This window comes from Prinia subflava, chromosome 6, assembly GCF_021018805.1.
Source record: "Prinia subflava isolate CZ2003 ecotype Zambia chromosome 6, Cam_Psub_1.2, whole genome shotgun sequence".
Taxonomy (NCBI): Eukaryota; Metazoa; Chordata; class Aves; order Passeriformes; family Cisticolidae; genus Prinia; species Prinia subflava.
The window spans coordinates 15,028,254-15,049,228 of record NC_086252.1 but is presented as its reverse complement, the minus strand read 5'-3'; the positions used below and the strand labels follow the sequence as shown (position 1 = coordinate 15,049,228).

Here is a 20,975-nt window from a genome sequence, read left to right as displayed (position 1 = left end):
ATATCCAGATTGCTGGAACTTGTGACTTAGCACTCAACTTCATTGGGAAGAACCTTCCCTTTCCTTGTTACACACCAAGAACCAACTGGATCAGGATAGCTGGTATCTGTTGAAACCCCGGACAGCCTCTTACAGTTCTAAATTTGGTACATGCCAGCAGGATTTTGGAATGACATGAAATATTCTTAGAGGAAAACACATAACCTTTAACAAAATAATCATTTGTTTTTGTAATCTTTTAATGCATGCACTGTTTAGCTAAAAGAGATATCTACTCACAGAGGGTTTAAAAAATATGTCTTAAACTACCAGTTTTAGGTGTCTCATAAAGCAATCAGTTTTTCCTTTCATTGGTGGAGGAATAAATGCTACCTTAAGCCTCACTGTGTTTGTAAGTAGCATCCCTTATAAATGTAATACATTTTAATACAGGCCTAAATCTGCTTTGGAAATTATAAGTGTTTTTACTTTAGATTTGCTCCAGTGTCTTCTTGTGATAAATAAGGTTGGGTTTGAGTTGCCTTTCTGAATCTTGTCAGCACTTCCCAATCCCACACTTGTACAAGTGTGGCACTTTTCCAAAATATATTGTCTCATAAATCTTACTTAAACAGAAAAGCCCTTAAACAGTATTTTGCAGACCTACATCAGTGAATGAACTTGGAAACTTCTCTTTTATAAATAGGATTATAGGAGGTCCATAAAAGTCATTTAAGAGGTTTTTCAGACCTTTTAGACATTTTGAATTTTAAAAGGAAAATAAGACAAATATATCATTATAATCCTATTCATGATGCTTACAGATTTGCTATTTATTAGATCTGTCATTACATTTAACTAGCTGCTCATAATTATTAAAAAGATAAACACTGCTGCAAAATGGCTTAATGGTGTTGTGTTTTGTCTAATAATAACAAAAAGTCTCAGCAGTTACCCTACTGTTGGATTACACAACGTAATTATGTGATCTGTGACAACATTTACAGCAGCCTCCTATAGAACCGGACTACTTTTATTTAGCTATTAGATTTTCTATGCTTCTAAAATTTAAAATGAGAATGTCTACTTTTGTACTAATATTACAGTGGTTCTCCTAAAGTTAGCTGTCCCATTTCACATTCAGATTTAACACAATTGTACTATTTGACATTTATGTTTACAATTAAGGCTATAGGCGTTCATATAACTTAATACAGAAAACAAAAGCACAAAAACTTTGCAGGCCTTTCAATGTATCCTTGAAGAAAACAAAAAAGCTATTTCCAAATAATTTAGATTTCATTAAATAGGCTATTAGTATGAATGTTTTTCTCAAGCAAAATTTCACTGAAAATTGTACAGTATCAGAAAAGCTTTTGGGTTTGAGTAATTGGCATTTCCTGATGAAAAGTAAGCCTGTATATTGCCAAAAAACTTTTATCAGTAGAGCACAGAACAGTGGAAGCCTTTTGTAGTCACTACTTTTTTCTGATTGTTCAGAGTGGTACATGACAGAACTGCTCTATGCCTCCAGCAGTTGATTCTCACATGCATCATCTGATAAGGATCATCTGATAAGGGTTGTTCTGTTGCTCTACATCACTGAGTGCACTAGACCTCTGCTTAGCTGACGTAACACAGATCAGCCAATTCCTGCATATCTGCTTTATCAGGAGAACTCTCAGCAGCACAGCAGTCCCCAGGCTGCTCCTAGCTCTCTAGTCTCACTGATCTGATAATCTGCCCCATGGACTCTCAGACCAGGACACCAGAATGGAATAAGAACCAGGATGTCCAGCTATGAAAATAACCATATTATTCCACGATTCTGTAGTGTCTTCATGTACATAGTTAAGGCAATTGACTCATCTTTTCAGAGAGGAGCAGGTAGTAGTGCACTGACAGAGAAGGAGGAACAGAAATCACATATGTGAAAATTCACAAGGAAAATAAATGAACAGATAAAGTTCCCATTTCTGTTCCTTTTTACAAAATTAAATTTCCTCTTATAGCTAAGCAATAAATTATTACCAACATTATTTTAAACCTAAATAGACTGTGAACGTGTTTTCAGCTCCAACAAAGGATGACAAATTCCATTGTTTTTAAGCTCAGACCTAATATAAGAGCTATTTGCAAAAGAATATATGTGCATTTGTAACTATAATACTTCAGCTAGCACCATTTCCAAGAGAAAAGAATAATTATCCCCTTCCAAGTTTAATCTAGTGCTGCATTTGACTCTGTGGAGCCAACTATACTGTACACAAAATTCCCATCTCAGGACAGATGTCTTGTGCTGGAGACTTTTGTCTTGTACAAAAGTACCTGATCTAAAGATCTCACCCCAACAGATTTGGATTTCTGCATTTTGTACCTTTTTCACAGAAAGAAAATAAATATTAACTATTATTTTAGCATATACTGCTTCTATATTACCAATGCACATTTAAAGGTCAAATATTCTAGATGGGATTATTGGATGTGTTAAAAAAGATAAAGGTTATGGAGAACTGGACCATAATGTATCTACTATGTGGAAATTGTAAAGGAAGGAATTGTAATTCCTGAAGGCAGAATGTAGGGTTTTGTTCCTGTTTTATTCAGTCATTTTTGACAGAATGACAGAAAATTGCAGTTCAGTTTTTCCTCTCCGTAGAGGCACACATCAATTGAAAATATCTATAAATATCAGAGAGAAAGAAACACTGTGAAGAATCCTAAGTGGTAGGATGCCAAAAGGTCCCTTGAACTTTAACCTGTCTGTTGATACAGAGAGCTGGCCATTGGTACCAGTTACAGAGCTCACAAATATGGAAATATCTGGGACAAAATCAAAACAAAACACCAACAAATAATAAAAACACTGCCACAGTAAATTAATAATTTTCTGTTCATGCCTTATCTTTGAGATGTGTTTCTACACATTACTGTACAGGATGCACTTCCAAGGAATTGCCTCTACCTGGCATACTGCAGGAATTGGCTTCCTGCCATGACCCAACAAACACTGCCAGAAGTCACCGTGCTGCCTCTGTGCTTTCCCAAGTGAGGTCAAACCACAGGAGCCAACCCCCAGGGCAACCTGTCTTCAGGTTTGAGGTTTGGCACACATCTCAGCTCTTCATATTGTGTAAGAACAAAACCTTAAATGAGACTTGAAAAAGTATTAACAAAGTAAATAGTTAACTGTAGATATGGGGAGGAAAAAGAAGCATTCATAACAAAGATATTATATACTACAACTGCTATCAATACCCATCTCAAGCCAGGAAATGCTTAAGGAGTAACAGAAATGTCCCTCTTATAGTGATTTTGCTCTAAATCCTCAGCATCTAAAGCCATGACACCAGTTCAGTCTGCAACTTTTGAATCTTCAAGAGCCATCTCATTGGGAATGCTCTAGCTTTGCTTTCTGTCTTGTTCTCTGAACTAGAAGGAAAAGCAGTGTAGCCAGAGAACTAAGGAGAGGATTACAAACTGCTTAAATGTACACAGAATACAATCAAAGAGACAGATTTTCCATTTCCAGCAGCCAAAAAACCAAATCAACCTCTTTAAAAAGCTGCTTAGGTCATCTGCAAAGCTTTCTATATAGTAAAGAATTGAATTATGGTTTCCTGTTCCATTATTTGTTGTCTTTGGTCACCACCCAGGTGCATGGAAAAGTTTTCAAAGTAATGTTTATCCCTGAAAAAGAAAATTCTTGAGAGCTACAAGCTGGCTAGCTCCTTTAGAAGGAAGAAGAGGATTTGCTTAATGTAGTTCTGGCACACAAAACATAAATCTGGTCTCAGAAAGAGAGGCTGTATAATCTAGTCTTTTGCTTCTTTCACAAATTGTATGCTGCCAAAATTGACAGAAGATTTTACAATCCCTGAAGTGCAAAGCCTTCTGTGCAAAAATATACATGCTCATTTTTAGTTATCGGCTTTAAAAGTTGTGTGGCTTTGTTCCTTTAATACTGTGAACAAGACAAATTTGGAATGGTCTGTCATTTATTAAAGTTGCTGTCAAGAAGAGCAGCTGCCCAGCCAGAGCACTCAGAGAGGGAGAGCTCAGTTCTGTCCATCTTACCCTCGGCAGTTACGTGTACAAGCGGCTCCATTAGCAGCCACAGGAAGACAATGTAATTACAGATTTGTACAACTTGACCTCAGAACAAAACAAAAACAAAACCAGGAGCTTAATCAGTCATTTTATATATTAATCATACATGCTCAGAAACGGGAGGCTCAAATCAGTTATCTAAGACAGGCACCTTGCTGCAGTGGAGTTGCCCTGGAGTGTCTCACCTGGTCGCCAGCTGCTGCTCCAGAAGAGCGCAGGTGTCCTGCTGGTCCTGGGTCATGTCTGCCAGCCCTGGGTGGATGTCTCAGGCACCCTTGGGTGTCTCAAATGGCACTAGACAGCTGTGTCTGAGCAACTGATGCAAGCCTAGGCTGTCAATTCTTTACAGGTAAAGCAGACACACGCTCCTTCAGGCAGAAGATATTCAGTTCAGAAATCACTGAAATCTACTTGAAGATAGGCGAGAGAAGGGTTACATTTCTTAGAGACAGAGAGTGTGTGGGATGGTGCTACTGCTGCAGTATGACATAAAAAGCCTGGTCTCGTACATGTGTCGTGAGGAGAAGAGAAAAAAGAGAGAAAGCCAGAAACGGAGCAAGCACACATACACTGCAGTCTTCTGACATGTCAGGAGCACAGTTTTTTCTATGTTTCTTCACCTTTTGTGACTGATTATAATCTGATTTAGCAAAGGTCTCACCATTTCTACTGTGCATAGGTTTTGCTCCACTTCTCAGTCAAGTGTGATGCCGAAGTAACATGAATAGGAAAGCAACATATATTCTTAACACCACATACATTTTTATACCACCAGAATGGTACTGAAGGAGCAGAGATTAAATCCACCTCCACTGCTGGACAAATAGCTTACTGGCCATAACATACATGGGAACCAAACCAATCAGATAAAATCTAAGGCAAAGTTTTTGTTTTTTCTTCTCAGATCAACTCTGTTCTCCTAGCCTGGACTCTGTTTTGTAATCCAGTTGATTAGTTACTAGCTCTGACTACCAGGTTACCCAGGGAACATGTGAGTGCTCCAGTGTAACAACTCCCTCCTCCTCTTTCCTGTCTCCCCGTACTAAATCTTCCCAGCTGCTTCCCTCTCCCTTCCAAACTGAGGATACACGCTGTGGTTCCCTGGGGAGAGACCAGCTGGGATTTTTTTCCACAGTCAGCTGTGTGAGATGGTACCTGACCCCTCCAACGCGACTGACACCACTGCTTATCACAAACAAGCTGGAATTCAGCCTCTCGCCTGTCTTTCTCTTGGTATCAGCTCTTTTGACCTTAAAATCCCTCCAAATAATGCCCATCCATTTTCATGTGAGGACAGAAAAGGAACTAAAGGACAAACTTGTTTAAATATGATGGTTATCTCAAAGACAGTTTTCAGAAATGAGGTAATAATAAAAAGCTACATAAAATGAGAGTATCTTAAAAGATAGTTTATCAACATACCCTGTGTTAAAGTAACCAAAAAAAAAAAAGGAAAAATAGTTTATCATGAATAACCACAATTTTTAGGCTCTATGAGTGTATGTGAGGTCCAAAACATTTAATTCATAAAACAAGAATATTTTTAGAGAGTTCAAATTGTGTAAGAAAGGTGGACACTGGACTTTGAGACACATATTTTTATGTTTAGCTAACATTTATAGTTGGAGAAGAAGAATCAGCATCTGACAAAAAAACAACTGAATGATCATTTAAATGGCTAATTTATAAAATCCTGCCTGGACTTAGTGATACTGCATCTGCATTCCTATTCTAACTAGGACCACAGGGATTTCAAAAGTCTGTCTGACAGGAGGTACATGTCTTAGCTTTCCTTAGCTCCAGTTCCATTTATAAAAAATTACAGATGATAATTTCTGTAGGATACTTTATACCACAAGCCAATAAAAGGAACTTATTAAACCAATCACAGTAACTTTCCTAATATCTTTCTGTATGAGAATTTACAGCCACCTCAACAGCCTCCCTGCTATTTGCCATTACCATGGTACAAGTATCATTCTTTAAGGGATGATCAGTAATACTCATGACTTTTCCATTTCCCAATGTTCTGAAAATCATTAGAAATGTATGAATACCATTATGCAGGTATGAACAGACCCAGCATCATTGCGCACAACATCCTTATACATAAAATCTTAGTATCTTTTTCTTTTTTAAAGAAAACACCATTTGTCAACACAATTTCACTTCAAGCGCTACAGACTAGAAAACAAATGTGTCCAGGCTGTGAAAAATATCTGTGATACCTATGCAAGTATTTAATGTACCAGCTTGATACATTCACAAAAGCTGGTTTTGAGATGGCAATTCTGTTCTTTTACCTCTATTCACTCAACACTGTAAAAAGTGTTGATACAACCATCTTAGGTTGCTTTAGAGAGAATCCAGCTAATAGAAGTTGAGTTGGTTCTGGCCTATGGCACAACTATTGCCATATAGAAGCTTTCTCCTAAAAAGTCATCATAAAAGTAATATAAATAAACACACACTTCTATCGTTATACAACCTATTCCACTAAAATAAGACTACTTGTTTTATTTTATAGGAAACCATTAAACATATAAAGAATCTGTAAGACAAGGAAAAACTGGCCTGTCAATAACTGAGACATCTGTTTCAGGTCTTTTACAGTCCCAATGACTTCCTGAGATTTCTTACCCACCTAAAGACAGCAGAAGACACACAGTGAGGCAGCTGCACACAGACACCAGAACACGGCTGTCGTAGCCCTAAGACAAAATGGTTCAAGCCCATGCTTCTGAGAACACTCTGCTCTGGTGAAAATCTGTAATTGTAACATTTGCAGTTTTGCAAAGGAAAGAACCCCTATTTGTTAAATCACAAACCCTCATTTGTGAACAATGGAAAATACTGCTAAACTTTTCAAGTAATGCCAGCTATTTTGCTGTAGAATTGCACAGCATACCATATCACATCACTGGAGTCTAAAATAAAACCTTCCCAGAAACCCAAGTGCCCTACAATACTAATTTTAAGAGAAAGTTATTCCTAGTAAACGGTTTTATCTAAATTTGGCTATTAGCTCCTATAGTCAAACTGAATTTGTAAAAGATTGTATGTTTGGGACAAACATAAGAAACAACATAGAACAACATGTTTTCTCTGGCATCACATGAGCTGTGGCTCCCTGAATGTCAGCTAAAAGGTAGATCTAAAGGTTCGGAGGATATTCTTTTTTCACTTGTGATTCTGCCTTGGCACCAAACTCCCAATAGCTGTACAAATCCTTCTTACCACTCGGTGACCTCTGAAAAGATTCTCCACAGCAGTACATCTCTGAGTGTCTTTCTAGAGGTTAAAAAGCCATTTTTTAGTCAGATAAGACCAAAGAGCTCATTCAGGGCTCACCCACCATAGCATATTCATGTTATTACAGTTTTGCATATGTACCAGATACTACTGGCATTACTGAAATTTTGTCATAAAAACAGGTACCAAAAAATAGAAAAACAGAAAGACAAAGAATATGAGCATCAGCAGAGGAGCATAATAGTAGTAAAAATGGATGAAAGATCCCATGAGTTTTCCTATATTCTAAGAAAAATGTGAAAAAATCGAAGTCTCATGCAGCTGTTCGCTGAGACAGGAGAAACTGCCACCATTTAATTGTTGACTGCCCTGCCACTTCTGACATACTTTCTGCTGAAAGATGCATTTACTTATTTACTGAGCCCGTTGGGTTGCCCAGAAAACTGTTCAATTCAGCTGGGACAGGGCAGCTGCAAAGGCCTTGAACTGCTGAAGTCTCATGGGTCCTGACAGGAATTCCCTTCCAGGTCAGGGACAGTCATAACCTGCACATTCCCCAGCAAGAAGAATTTTCTAACAGGAATGTAAAACACAAAAAAATATGTCAGGAACAAGTGAAAAAACCCTACCATTCATATTTTGTAGTTACTAAGCAAGGACATTCAATGCAAGGGAAATTTTTCATCCTTCTTGTCTTCACATCTTGTAATTTTTATCAATTTGAAAGAGGAGAGGTTGTGGCATTAAAACTATGAATCTGACCTGATGACTTTCAAATAAAAAAACATAAACCTGCCTCATGCCTAGTTTTAATTTAGAAAGTATTTATGGTAATTTGAAAAACAGAGATTAAAATATGGTGATTTTAGGTTACTTAGCACTTTTAGAAATAGTCTATAATTTTATGGAAAATGTCAAATCTCATTTCTGAATCTTCCAAAATCAAAAGTAAGTTTTGACTTAAAAGAAGGGATTGAAAAAAGATGCAAGCACATTCTCACAAAAGAAACATATGCTATGCAAAAGAAACCATTTTGTTGAAAACAACCATAAGAATAGAAATCTATCAAACATCAAATGGCTTGAAAGAAATACATTTAGAAGAAATCTGTAATTTGTCACATTTCATCATTTAGAATTACAAGTTAAAAGCTCTACAGAATCACTGACAAGCCATTTAATCCTCTTTTATAACCTGTGTACTGTACTCTGTCCTCACGCTAAATATGCCACCTTGGAAAGGGTTGCTTTATTGTCAATGTAATATGAAAAGCTGGCTCCATTAATAATCTATTATAAATTTAATGGATTCCCACCAATTTCTTATCTTTGGGTAAAGAAGGCGGTTCTGTTATTTTCCTGCAATTTCAAGCTTCTACATCTACCTTGCTTCTATACTCAGTTAAGCAAAAGACAGCAATGCATATAAATAAATGCAGTAATAAGTGGTTCTTCATATTTTATAATGAATACATGGTTAAGAGTTTCTATGCTGAAAAAGTCAGAGACACATGAATTTCCATCATTGTGACAATTTATGACAATGTACTTAATATCTTGTGAATTAACTTCTTCGTTTCTGCTAACATGTTTTATTTGCATAAATGGTAAGACAAAGCAGAAGAGTCTGGTGTGGTTGTATTTAGTAGAATAGATTATATTTTCCTAGCACTTTCTATCCAAGGATATTGTGACATTTTATAAACAAGCTGAGACTTACACACCAAATTTTCCCTGTTCCACAAATAGGGACCCTGAGGAACATGAGAAGATAGGTACCAGGGGTCATGGGAAATGGGACACGACTCTCTTGGCTCACAGGCCTGTTCTTGCCACTCTGTGCCTGGGGTTTCTCCTGCATGCTGGAAATCCAGCAGGGAGTTAGTTCCACTGTCCAAACCTCCAGCCTCAAGACACCACAGTGCCTGACCACTGGAACCGACCTGCCTGGCCAAACAAAGCTTTACACCAAGGTCAAGGCTCTTCCTGCAAGTTCCAGTCCTGGTGTTGGCATTCATCATCCTGCCGAGCTCCGTTTAATTTAACATGGCCATAAGACTGTCTAGCTTAAAAACAACAGATAATGGTTTCAGATGAGTTAATTGCTCCAAATCTATGAGATGGTTAAATGGGAATAAAGAGCTCACTTCAAATGCACCGAGTCACTGCAAATGCAAACTTTCCAATACTGTGGAAAGTTACATATTTTACCTCTTTTCTTTCCTTGCTTCGTAGCTCAAGTAAATGACAAAACCAGGTCCTCTTGTAACTGTTATGGTACAATGGATCCTTATTTGCAGGTAACTGCAAATCAACTGATTTGTTGAACAAACCACAATACTAATAACAATTATGAAAATAAATGAGAAAAAAATTGAAATTTTCACTAGGGCACTTGATTAAAGCAATCATTTCATGTTTGCTACTACATTCTATGGTGTTAACATAAACTTCTCCCAGTTAAATCAAAGATCACTAAACAGAAAAAGTGTATGAACTTCCAAAAATAATTTTAAACTGTCATTTTTATTTTCACTTTGCTCATTAATTTATTTTTGCTTTTTCTTTGAAGTGCAGAAGTACAAGTATCCCAGAAAAAGCAAATTTATTACTCAGCGTGAGGAAATTTGAAGGATAGCAATAGAAAACGGCAATAATCCCATTGGAAACTATGGTATATTTTCATTCAATATATTCATAATATTGGACAATCTATCAAAAATCTAGGAAGTCAATTGTAAGGAAAATACCTTCATTATTTTTCCTAAATCTTAAATGAACGAAAAAGGATTCTAGAGTTCCAAAACCCATAACAAGTCTGATTTAAAAGTATTGATTTTCAGTTGCATCATTTCAAAATGATCATGAAGTGGTGCTTCAATTCCTGACAAATTTGTAGAACTAATGATAACTCCCCAATATTGTAAAATTTGAATTACATTCATGAAAGCTGGGTTCATTTGAACCTCATTTGGAAAACATCTTTGTTTCCAAATGACCTTTAGCTGTGAAATTCAGTGCTGCTATTTGTTACTAAAATTACTATTTTTTGCTTTTAAAATAAGCAAGAAAAATGGGGTTTTCTTAATCTACAAATAATTTTATAAGTCTTATGTTCAAAAACACAATAATGCTTAGTATTTCATTTTGCTCAAACCACATGAGAATAATTGTGTAGTATTTCCAAAGTTCTTCCACAGGATGGGATACATACTCCAGTATCATTAAATGACACATATCCTAATTTTGTTTCATCTTTTCTAAATTTGTCTCTGTTACACAATGACTGAATTCCCATTGCCAGTTCTACTGCTTCTTAGCAAACAGCAACCCTAGGGGACTATTACTGCCTATTATTTATTAAGAAATTAAACTTGTTGCCATATTTTGGGGTAGATGTTCAGAGATGTATCAATGCCAAGATTTCATAACATAAAAAGCCATTTTGTTATGCAGAAACAAAACTGCTTTGTAAGCCACTGGGAGAGAGAGCACATTTAATATGACAACATTTCTGAGGCAAAAAGAGCCCGTTTGCTGGACAAACAATTCTACAGCAGGGAATGGATGGATGGTGTTGCTCATGTGCCATATTTACAATATTTTCAATTACTAGCTACTAACCTCAGGAGCATTCTCAAGACATGCTTTTAAAAAAAAAAATTCCTTTTAGCAGTTACACGCCTATGATAGCAACCCCACTGAAAGGTACTGATGAAGAAACTCAGATTATTTAGCTACATTTTTCTTTTGAACCGCCTCCACAATTTGTCTCCAGTTTTGTTCCTGTCTACAAATTAACTCCCCAGAACTAAACTGAAATATGTACCCTCTTTCACTGTGATCTTGAAAAGTTTTTGTACCTTAAATAAGATATTTTTCAGCTCAGCTACAACCTCCTGTGATGACTGCTTGTCCAAAATCCTCATCTGCTATGCAGATGGGGAAACTCCACCCACAAGCAGTGGTAAAGGCATATAAAGTGGAAGAAGTGGCTTCCTGAAAGCATCAGAATTCTCCCACATGCCCAGGGAGGAACAGGCACAGTACTTACAAGCAGATGCCTCTTGCCTTCTTCTCTCTAATCCAGTCTGCCCAGATGCTAAACACATTTTTTCCTGCTATGTCAGAAATGCATCTTGTTTGACAGAGTTCAAGGGCTTGATTACCAAATATTCAACTTAAATTCGTGGCTTTTTCTGACGTGCAGATCAGGGCAACTATCAGCACGCAAAAGGCAGAATTAGCCCTTCCACCCGCAGGCTGTTCAAGCACAGGGGTGGCTCTAAGGTCATGCCCATCCCATTTAAGTCAACAGCCCATTTCCATGCTTAAACTTCACAGATCTGAGTGTTAGAACACATAGCTGAACCCACCTACTCTGACAACTTGTGTAAGGTTTTGCAGCTGCTCTTGCCCAAAGTTAAAATGATCACCAACCCTTTCCAGCCTGTTTCCTTCCCCCAGCATTTTTTTCCAAGCAGGGATATGCCTTGGATTTTCTTGGTGACTTTCTGCAGAGCCCTGGGAGAGAGAGCACAGAGCCCCATCAGGTACTGACCACAGGCACCCATGTACCTGGTGTCACGTCAGGAGAACTTCACTGAAAAACGTGTCTGCTTTTCATTTGCATAGCAGAACTGTGCCTCAGCGCCCTCTCACGAGATCCCCTCATTAAAGGTCTTACAGAACCAAGTAGTGCAACACAAGCATCTTGATTTTAAGAGAAAAAAAATCAGCAGTGATTGTTGTTTTACACCCCTTTCTGAATTTTAAATATTATGCTGTAACCATACAATATTAAAATGGATTATTCAGAATATAATAGGGGAACTATATGCAGATTGTGAAATATTTATAATACTTCAAGGGTTTTTTTGGTACTACTTAAACTTCTGGAGGATTTGTTTCAAAAACTCCAAAAAGTTTTGTTTAAACTTCATTGATTTATGCTTTATGGTGCAATAGCTTTTGTCCACTTGCGGTTTTTATTACTATACAAGAAGTAGCCAAGCTTTCTCTACACAATGCTACATTAAACTTCTTTGCTGTCCATACAGGCACTCTGCTGACTGCTACAGCCAGGGCCTCACTAAGGGAATCCCCCAGTGTCACCAATTTTCATCAGGTTAGGAAGCAGGAATCTGGTCAGAGGGTACTCCTGCATCCAAGGAAGCACTGACTGAGGAGTGAGGTGAAGGTGTCTGTGTCTAATCAGAACTGATCAAATGCATCAGACAGAGATTTGCATCGACCCTGAGTTCATTTGTTAAGCTCACTACATCCAAGAGTTATGTAGAGAACAAATCCCACAGCAGAGCTCCTTGAATTACTCCAGTATTGAGATAATTAACTTCTCTGCGTCCTCTGAAGGGAAGATTTACACAGGTTTTGTAAGCATTGAGATGGTCTTAACAAAGCTGGCAAAGGCACAGTCTTATATTAGCTGACTGCTATGATTCTGCCAGGATGCAGACAGATATATCCAAATACTCCTGTAAACCTACCACTACTTTTAAACTAAGCTGATGATTGAAGTCACTCTCATTAAAGCACTTGCTAAAAGCAAGGTCTTCAGATTTTTCTTGTTAATCACAATAATCATCATGAACAGGTTTACATAGGAAAGAGTTTCATACCTACCAATGAATCCTAACCAAAAACCCCACTAACAACAGAAAAGTGATGGTTGAAGGAAGTAAGCTGTAAAATTGGTGGATATCAATAAGTAATTTAAATTTGCATATCCTTAGTAATTCAGAATCTAGAGTAAGAGAATAACATGCTGATTAGCTGGGGAATTATGGAATTATGAGCAATTCAACTTTCTCCTTTTTATAGGGACTGAACCAAGTAATCTCAAGTACCTTCTTGAGGGAACAGTAAAACAAGTGGATTGATTAAGTACAGTAGAAATTATATCACCAGTTTTCTTTCCAGAAAGATTTAGACACTTGAATACCTGGAAATATAATTCCAATTGGCTTGCAAAGGGAGGTATTTTTGAGAAATTGGCATGAAAATCATAAACAGAGTAATATCAGGATGAGGTTTTGTATCTTTGCAAATATCCAGGACTAAAACTTTTCTCTTTTTCTTTCACTTATTATTCAATAATGGAAAAACATTAATGGAATTTTCAGGTTTTCAAGTCAGGTGATAACAAAGGCAGTTTAAAAGGTATTGCAAATGCACAGAAAACAATGTTAAGGAAATACTCTCATGGCAGCAAAGAAAAATGTGAACGAATGTATTTCAATATGCATTTCCAGGGAAGAGAGAGATGAAAATGGGTACTATTGAGATAGACTTCAGGAGACCAACATTCATGCTAGTGCGCAATTTAAAATAATTCTGTAATTTGGATATATTTAGGTACATCTTGGAGAAGAAAGAGAGCACTATTTCTCATATTGCTTTGGTATAAGAAAGCAAATGGAATTAAATTTTCCTATAACAAAGAAAATCCATGGAAAGTAGAAATTGCTCAAAGACAGCATTAACTGGGAGCTTTAAATTCTCAATTGAGGAAAGTTAAAAATAATTAAGTATAGATTGGTTCATATTTGAGTAGACTGGCAGCATCTACAAATATTTTAAGATTGTAGCAAAAAGTAGAATGGTTATTCAGTATGAGACTCTCATATTAATAGCCTGAAATTAAACATGGAAAAATTGAGGCTGAGTATCAGGAAAGCTTCCTGGCAGTGAAACAAACTGGGCTCCCAGGGGAAACAATGGAATCTACATAGCTTTAAACTTTTAAAACTAGACTAGACAATAACAATCAGTGTAGGGGAATATTTCTGTATTGGCAGAAGATATATTACTTGATACTGGTAGGCATTGCCATCTCTGGTTGAAATACATAACCCCCCCCATAGATGATCACAGATTAAAAAAAAACCAAAACCCACCCAAATAACAAAACACTGTGTTTGAAAGAAAATATTTTCACTATTCAAATGAAATTCACAAAAATTATTCCAAAAATAGGGCAGTGCCTGAGCTCATGTTTGCTCTACATGCTCTACAGTTTGTTCCTGTATTAAGATAGGAAAAAAAATTATTTTAGGTGAAGTGTTAGCCTATGTTCTGCTGATTTGATATATTAGCTTGTAAGTAACTGTGCTGCCAAGAAATTCTGCTGTGTGTTTTGTGACTTTAAGTTGTTGTCATGGTGACTACAGTCTGTCTATAGGTGTCTTTTTCTCATTTAAAATCTAAAGAGATATTTTTAATAAAACAAATACAAAAATGTTTTTAGTTTAAAGTTTAACCCTCCTGTTAAATATTTCCCCTTAATAATATGCCAAAACTTTTCAAACCCTCTTGACACTCATTCTTTCCTGCACACATTATTTTCTTTACAAACAGAACATTTTATGTTTAGTGCCAATTACTGATCTTGCTTAACCTCCATATAAACTGGCTGACGTCAAGAGGAATGCACAGGTGTCACTTCCATGGAGCAGCAGCCAGCCAGCCACAGTGAGTTAAGAACCATGCTATGCAATAACATGCCATTAAATAGCATGATTGTCCCAATTCAGAATGTTTTAACAAGTTGCAAAAGTTTTGACAAGTTAATCAATTTGTCTTTGCCAATACCTTCCTACAATTTCATAATTTAATAATTTCTGATAATTTAATTTTTTAACAATTCAGTAAAAAGCTTACCCTTTACACCCTAAATGAGAAAATAAAATGCCTGTAACAAAGTTGTTCTGTTATTTATGTCACAGAGAAACAAAAGTTAATATTCATTTACTGGCTAATCTTTGTAACATGGAAACGTTTTGCTTTCCAAAATTAGGTGGTTGATTCATGGTGAGTTATAAAAACCTCCTGTTTGTTTGAGAAACAAATCTGAACTGGCAAAATATTTAAAGCAGTGTTCAGCAACTATCATGAAACAGGATTACAGAGAAAACAAATCACATAACAAGAAGAAATACTCCTTTTAAAAGAAGTTATTAAATAAGGAAGAGCTTTTCATTCTGAGGACAATTAGGAAGAGCATTGTTGCAATACAGTGATTTTTGTACCTTTTAAAATGGTTGAAGTTAACTCTGACTTACCAAAATAGTATTACTGGTGGAAAAAGTAATAGTGAGAAAGAGCTAATAAATCCAAAGAAAACATGATCCTTATTTGTGAAGCAGGAGGTTTGATGGCTCTGTAGTTAAGGATGCCTTGTGGCTTTTCAAGTTCTGTTTATATTTCCAATACATTTTGCAAACTTGCTCCAGCTAAAAAAAACATGGGACCAGAGAGGAACAGGCTATACTGTGAACAATGATTCTGTGACACAGCCACTACAGGGTCATGTGCCCAGAACGGCGAAGAGATGTGAAATCCATCCAGATTCCTTTTGCTGTACAAGAGACATGCACCTCTCTGCACAAGGCAAAATAAACTTAGCTGGTCAGTTCGGGGTGAAAGTAGAATTTAGATGGTAATAGGTCTACTACTGACCTTAATTTCACTGCAAATTGGAATTTCAGCCTTCTCAGCATAATTAAATATACAAAGGAAGTTAAATTAGAGTCACAGATGTGATAAAATGTATCTGCAGGCACCCATCCTTGAGATAATTTCCTGGCCTTCCCTATTCAGAATATAGGGCATCTATTTGAACTATTGACTACAGTGATGAATCTGGCACATCAGGGCCAACCTTTGCCCAATTATTTTACACAGAACTGCTCTCCATCCATTTGGACAGACCCAACTGCATGTTGCACCAAATGAGGGTAGAGGTGACTGATCCCCAGTGCAGTGACCCAGTGCAGGGACTATATCCTCCCACCATCCACGTGCTTTCTCCAGAAGGGACCCGCCAGGGTGGCCACAAGTGAGTCACTTCAGCAGCCTGAAGGAAATGAAAGCACTCTTCAAAACATGAGTAAACAAAAAATGGGCCGGGGCTTTCCCCAGCTCACCTGCCTACACTGACTCACCTCTTGGCTACTGCTGCATCCTGCTGTGACAGGGACGGGAAGGAAACACCTCAGTGTAGAGAGGGTGTAGTCCAAGGTTTTGCTCTTAAAGACACTGCAGTGTTATTCCAGTCTCAGTGGAATATAAAGCAGGCTGTTCCTTACCAAAGTTATGCCTTACGAGCACACAGGCTGTGTTTTTCTGAGCACAGCATGACCTTTAATTACATCACAGGTAAGCAGCTCACTTGGCATTCTTAGTATGAGCTGTGCAATGAAGGTCCCGTGGCTGTTGCAACTGAACAGTTGTTTTCTTTGGGGGAATTATGTACCCTCTGAATTCATATGACAGCACAAACCAACACCCTAAGGAACTGAGAGGTGTTTCTGGCTTACAGGCCACCCAGTTTGGTACTTTATCACCTTCACTTTTACACATTAGAGCAACCTTTTATAAACTCAGAATTCTGTTTACTTCCAGCAACAGGTCCGAATTACTATGCTTTTCTGTTCAGGTGGTCTTTACACAAGGACTCAGAGAACAGAAACCAGTAAGTTTACATGTAGCCAGAAACTGTATTTTGAAAGGAAATCAACAATTTGGAAAGGCCTTTGCACAAGGTCATACCTAACGTCAGAATGAAAAAACACTGCATTAGCTGAGTAATTTTTCTGATCTCAGTAGAGGAAAACCTTGCAGTGAATGTTTTCAGTGCCAGTCTTGAAATATGTCTTTTCTGTACCTATATTTGTAGAAAGATTGTTTAATTAAACATTGGAGCCTTGAGATGTGCACATGTGCAGGACTGTCTCTGTGTATGCTGTAGCCTAAATTAGCTACTAAGCAAATTCTGCCTGGAAAAAAAGGTAACACTGAGAAATATAATAGACTGACAAAGTTGTGGCAAAAGAGAAGCTGGTAAATAAAAAAACTACGGGGAAAAAAACCCCAATATTGAGAAAATCTTTAATTAAGCAGAGAAAGCTGATTAAAATCAATGAGATGAAAAGGACACTTTCAGCAAATTTTATATAAAATATGTAAGAAACAGCAAAGGTGGGCTGCAGAACAGATTTTCCCATTAGTCTTTTTAGTATATGGACTCTCCAAACCAAATGGCATGAAGTGAGTGCATTTTGAAGCACTAGTAAATCTACAAGTGAATCTACTTCTTTATCCATTTTGCACCTTTCTCCTCTATTCTGGGAAAATTTCAAAACTGCTGACAGGCCCAGCATGGAAAACCATCACCTAGTACAGTTTCCCATGTAACTGTTTTCTTACCTGTGCATGCACTAATGATCAAACACAGTTCTTGCCCACATCTCTTTGAAGAGGGTTGCATAACACTAGAGGCAACTTGGTAATTATAGAAACTATTTGTAATCTTTCACCCTTCATGAGCAAATATTAGTTTAAACATAAAAAGAAGAAAGGTAGGAGAATGAAACTCTTCAGACAATTCCTTTAAGTCAAAGAATATCTATTTTTACATTGTTTTTCATAAGGTTGTTCATAATGTAGTGAATGATAGCCCTTATTTATTTCTAAAAGTGTATCTGAAGATACAATCAACACTTGAAGACGTCAGTGTTCACTGAGCATGAACATTCGTGTTTAATGCAGAATAAGAAGCAAAGGGGAAAGTTTCAGGCATATTTTCAGGACAGTCAATTTTTGGGTCATAACCTTAGTCCAGACAGAGTGAGACTTAACAGAAAGCTCACACTCCTCAACAGTTCATCACTGTTTTTTGAGTCTTTCTTGAATGGGACCTGAGCAACCATCAGCTTTAAATGAAATTATAATCCTACTTAAGCACTACTTTGAACCCACAAAATGAAAGTCTTTCTCTCCTTTTTCAAAATACATTAGAATCCTCAGAGACTGTGGACACACTCAAATCTGAGCAATAAACACTATATAAAGATGGTGAGGAAGAAGCCAAAGGTTCAAAAGCTTTTGGATTGCTCTTTAAAATATGCAGTTTCACAGAATGGTACACATCAGTCAGTCAAACCCTTTTTATAGAACGTGGTTTAAGATTCTTTTATTTGGAGGAAGTAATTTTTTTATATATATCAAAAAATTAAGATCATCTAAACAAACTGTAGGCTGACCACCTGCTCTGTGTCAGACAGAAATTAATTCCCAAATTACAAGGCTAGAATATCTTAAGATCATATCCCTTTTCTATTAGATTTTTTAAAAGAAATTCAAGTTCCCCTTTTTCATCAAAAGAAACCTTACTGAAGTAATTTTATAAAGAATTCTAGTCTACTTTCACAGCAACTAAATAATTAAGAGTTGTACTATGGCAGACATATTTTACACAGATGAGAATAGAGGACTAACAGTCAAGAAGAATAACAGAGAGAAGGTTACAAAAGGAATTTTCCCATGAGCTTTTTGCTCTCTGCATGCTATAAACCTTCTCATCTGAGAAAACTCAGATGGTCACATCATACCAAAAATTACCAAGTGAACTGGGGGTAGGATAGTAAGGGACTTTGCCAAGCAATGACACTGTTTATGCACTCTCGTTCCCTTGATGACAATACTGCGTTCTCATAGTAAAACAGATTTTAGAGGTTTTCTTTGCAGTAACTATTGAGAGAGGAGAAAGAACTTTATGAACTAGTACTGAAAGAAGCACAACTAAAACAAATACTAAAGGCAGAATCAAGTATTTCGTGGTATTTTTCTGATTCACATACTTCCTGAGAATGCATGATATTTTCATTGTTTAGTAGAAGTCCATAGATAAATTTTATGTTCTTTTTTGTCCCTCTTTAACAGCAAAATTTTAATACTTTTTTTGTCATGGCCAGAACAGATTGTGGAAATATTTAATAGCACTGGTTTACATTTCACTTTGTTCTATTTCTACAAAGGTTTTGGGGGTAGGTGGGGGAGGGAAGGGGTGTTTTCTTATGCAGCAAAAGTAATTAGGTAACTACTCTTTTAAGAAAGCTGTGCATGGCAGGGCTTCAGTTTTAGCATATCAACACAGAAAAATCCAGCACAAAAAATGGGCCAGCATTTCAACTTTCTGCTTTCTGATCTAACTGTACTAAATTGTATATGAAGCTGTCAGGAAGAAAGCAACCAGAACATATGTTGATATTGTGCTGGCATCAAAGTTAAGATGTTTTTCTCTTTACTTTGTTTTCACATGAATGTAAATAAAACCCAGAATCTGTGAGTGTTTTTGATATGCTTTACTGAGCAGATTCTTACTCAGCTTCATAAAGCAGTTGTAGTTTTAATTATTTTGACAACTTTGAATTTTTGCCCTGAGCTTCAGGTCTGCAGGAATCAGGGATCCCATAGCAAAATTGCTAACAAAAGAACTCTGAAGAACAATGTGACTGACTTGGAAAGTCCCTTAGCAGAGCTGCTTTGGAATTTCCAACCCAACCCAGTTGGCACAGAGGAGCTGTGAAGACAGAGTCTTTCTCTGAGTTGGACAGAATTCCCTGGGTACTGTGCTTAACAACCCTACCAAGCTAAAACCCAGTCTATTAACACAAAATTTTGTAGAAGGTTTTTACTATCAAATAGACATAAGCCAATGAAAGACACAAAACAGATGATCAAACCACCTCTCTGTCACATTTCAAGTACCAAGAAATTTAAAAACCACTGTAAAGTAAAACCACTAGGATTTCAAAGTTTGTTTGGCAAGGTTATAAATGAAGGAATCAGGTCTTTCTAGCCAAAGTGCAAAGTGTTGGGCAACTTTCACCCAATTGCATTTTGCAATTTCCATTACTTCTATATTTGTCTTTATTGTCTTCATTTCCCACTTGAATTGCATTACTGTCCAGAGGTCTGTCTGCATGTACAGCTGTTTTTCTTTCAGAAATGCTCAGTCCCCCACCTCCTGCAGCGCCCTACTGCAGCAGATGTTAACAATACTGCAGGAGCACTGAACACAGCACGGCCACAGCACCTGGCTCCTGTTAGGGCTGCAGATGGGCATCATTGTGTTAGCAGATTATGACCTCCCGTTTAAACAGTGACATTCAAAGCATATAAATTTCTTTCAAATTAGGAAATTCTTTAACTTTTAAACACCATTTTCTTACAGCTAGATGCCGTGTGCTATTCATATTCACATTAGCAACTTTTTTCTGCAAGTACTCTCCAGTTTGTTGATTTTTTATTGTGAAATATTTTGAGTAGCACATAGAGCATCTCATCTCTAAAGCAGAATAGAAACAACAGACTGTACACACTTGAAATGAGACAAAGTTTTTTTGTCTACTTCAACTAGTTTATAACAGTCAGCAATCACTGTACTCTGCATAAGGTTCCACAAATACTGGGGAAAAAACCCAACTTTTTTATATCTATAATGTACTTAGAACTCATGGACAAAAAACTTCCCAGGAAAAAATAAACTTAGAATACTTTATATTTAAGAAACTATATTTTTTGTATTCACGTATCCCATCCTAAAAAACCTCACTTTACTCAAGGTCAGATACCACCAAAGATTTCTATATTGTGACTCCAGCTTAAATAATAAAAGTATTTTGAGACGCCCTTCCCCAAAAGGGCAATAAAAAGGGGTTGTTATTTATTTCTGTTGAGAGGTATTCAAAAGAAAAAAAGTTCTAATATGACATACTAAAGTCATCCCTAACCAACTCTATATGTCCTCCAGAAAGATTATATATTTTAAT

The 20,975-nt window shown here is 36.9% G+C and overlaps 1 protein-coding gene across 6 annotated transcripts in view; it reads right to left on the bottom strand.

The window, feature by feature from the left end:
• The window catches only part of PDE1A (phosphodiesterase 1A), a 201,936-nt gene that overhangs the window by 72,265 nt on the left and 108,696 nt on the right, over positions 1-20,975 (bottom strand). Inside the window, exon 1 of one of the 6 annotated variants that reach the window (XM_063400402.1) lies at positions 11,396-11,430. The exons of the other annotated variants lie outside the window; for them this stretch is intronic. The gene's annotated coding sequence lies outside the window, so the exon portion shown is untranslated. Of the gene's footprint in view, positions 1-11,395; positions 11,431-20,975 lie in introns of those variants that run through there. 6 annotated transcript variants of the gene reach the window in all.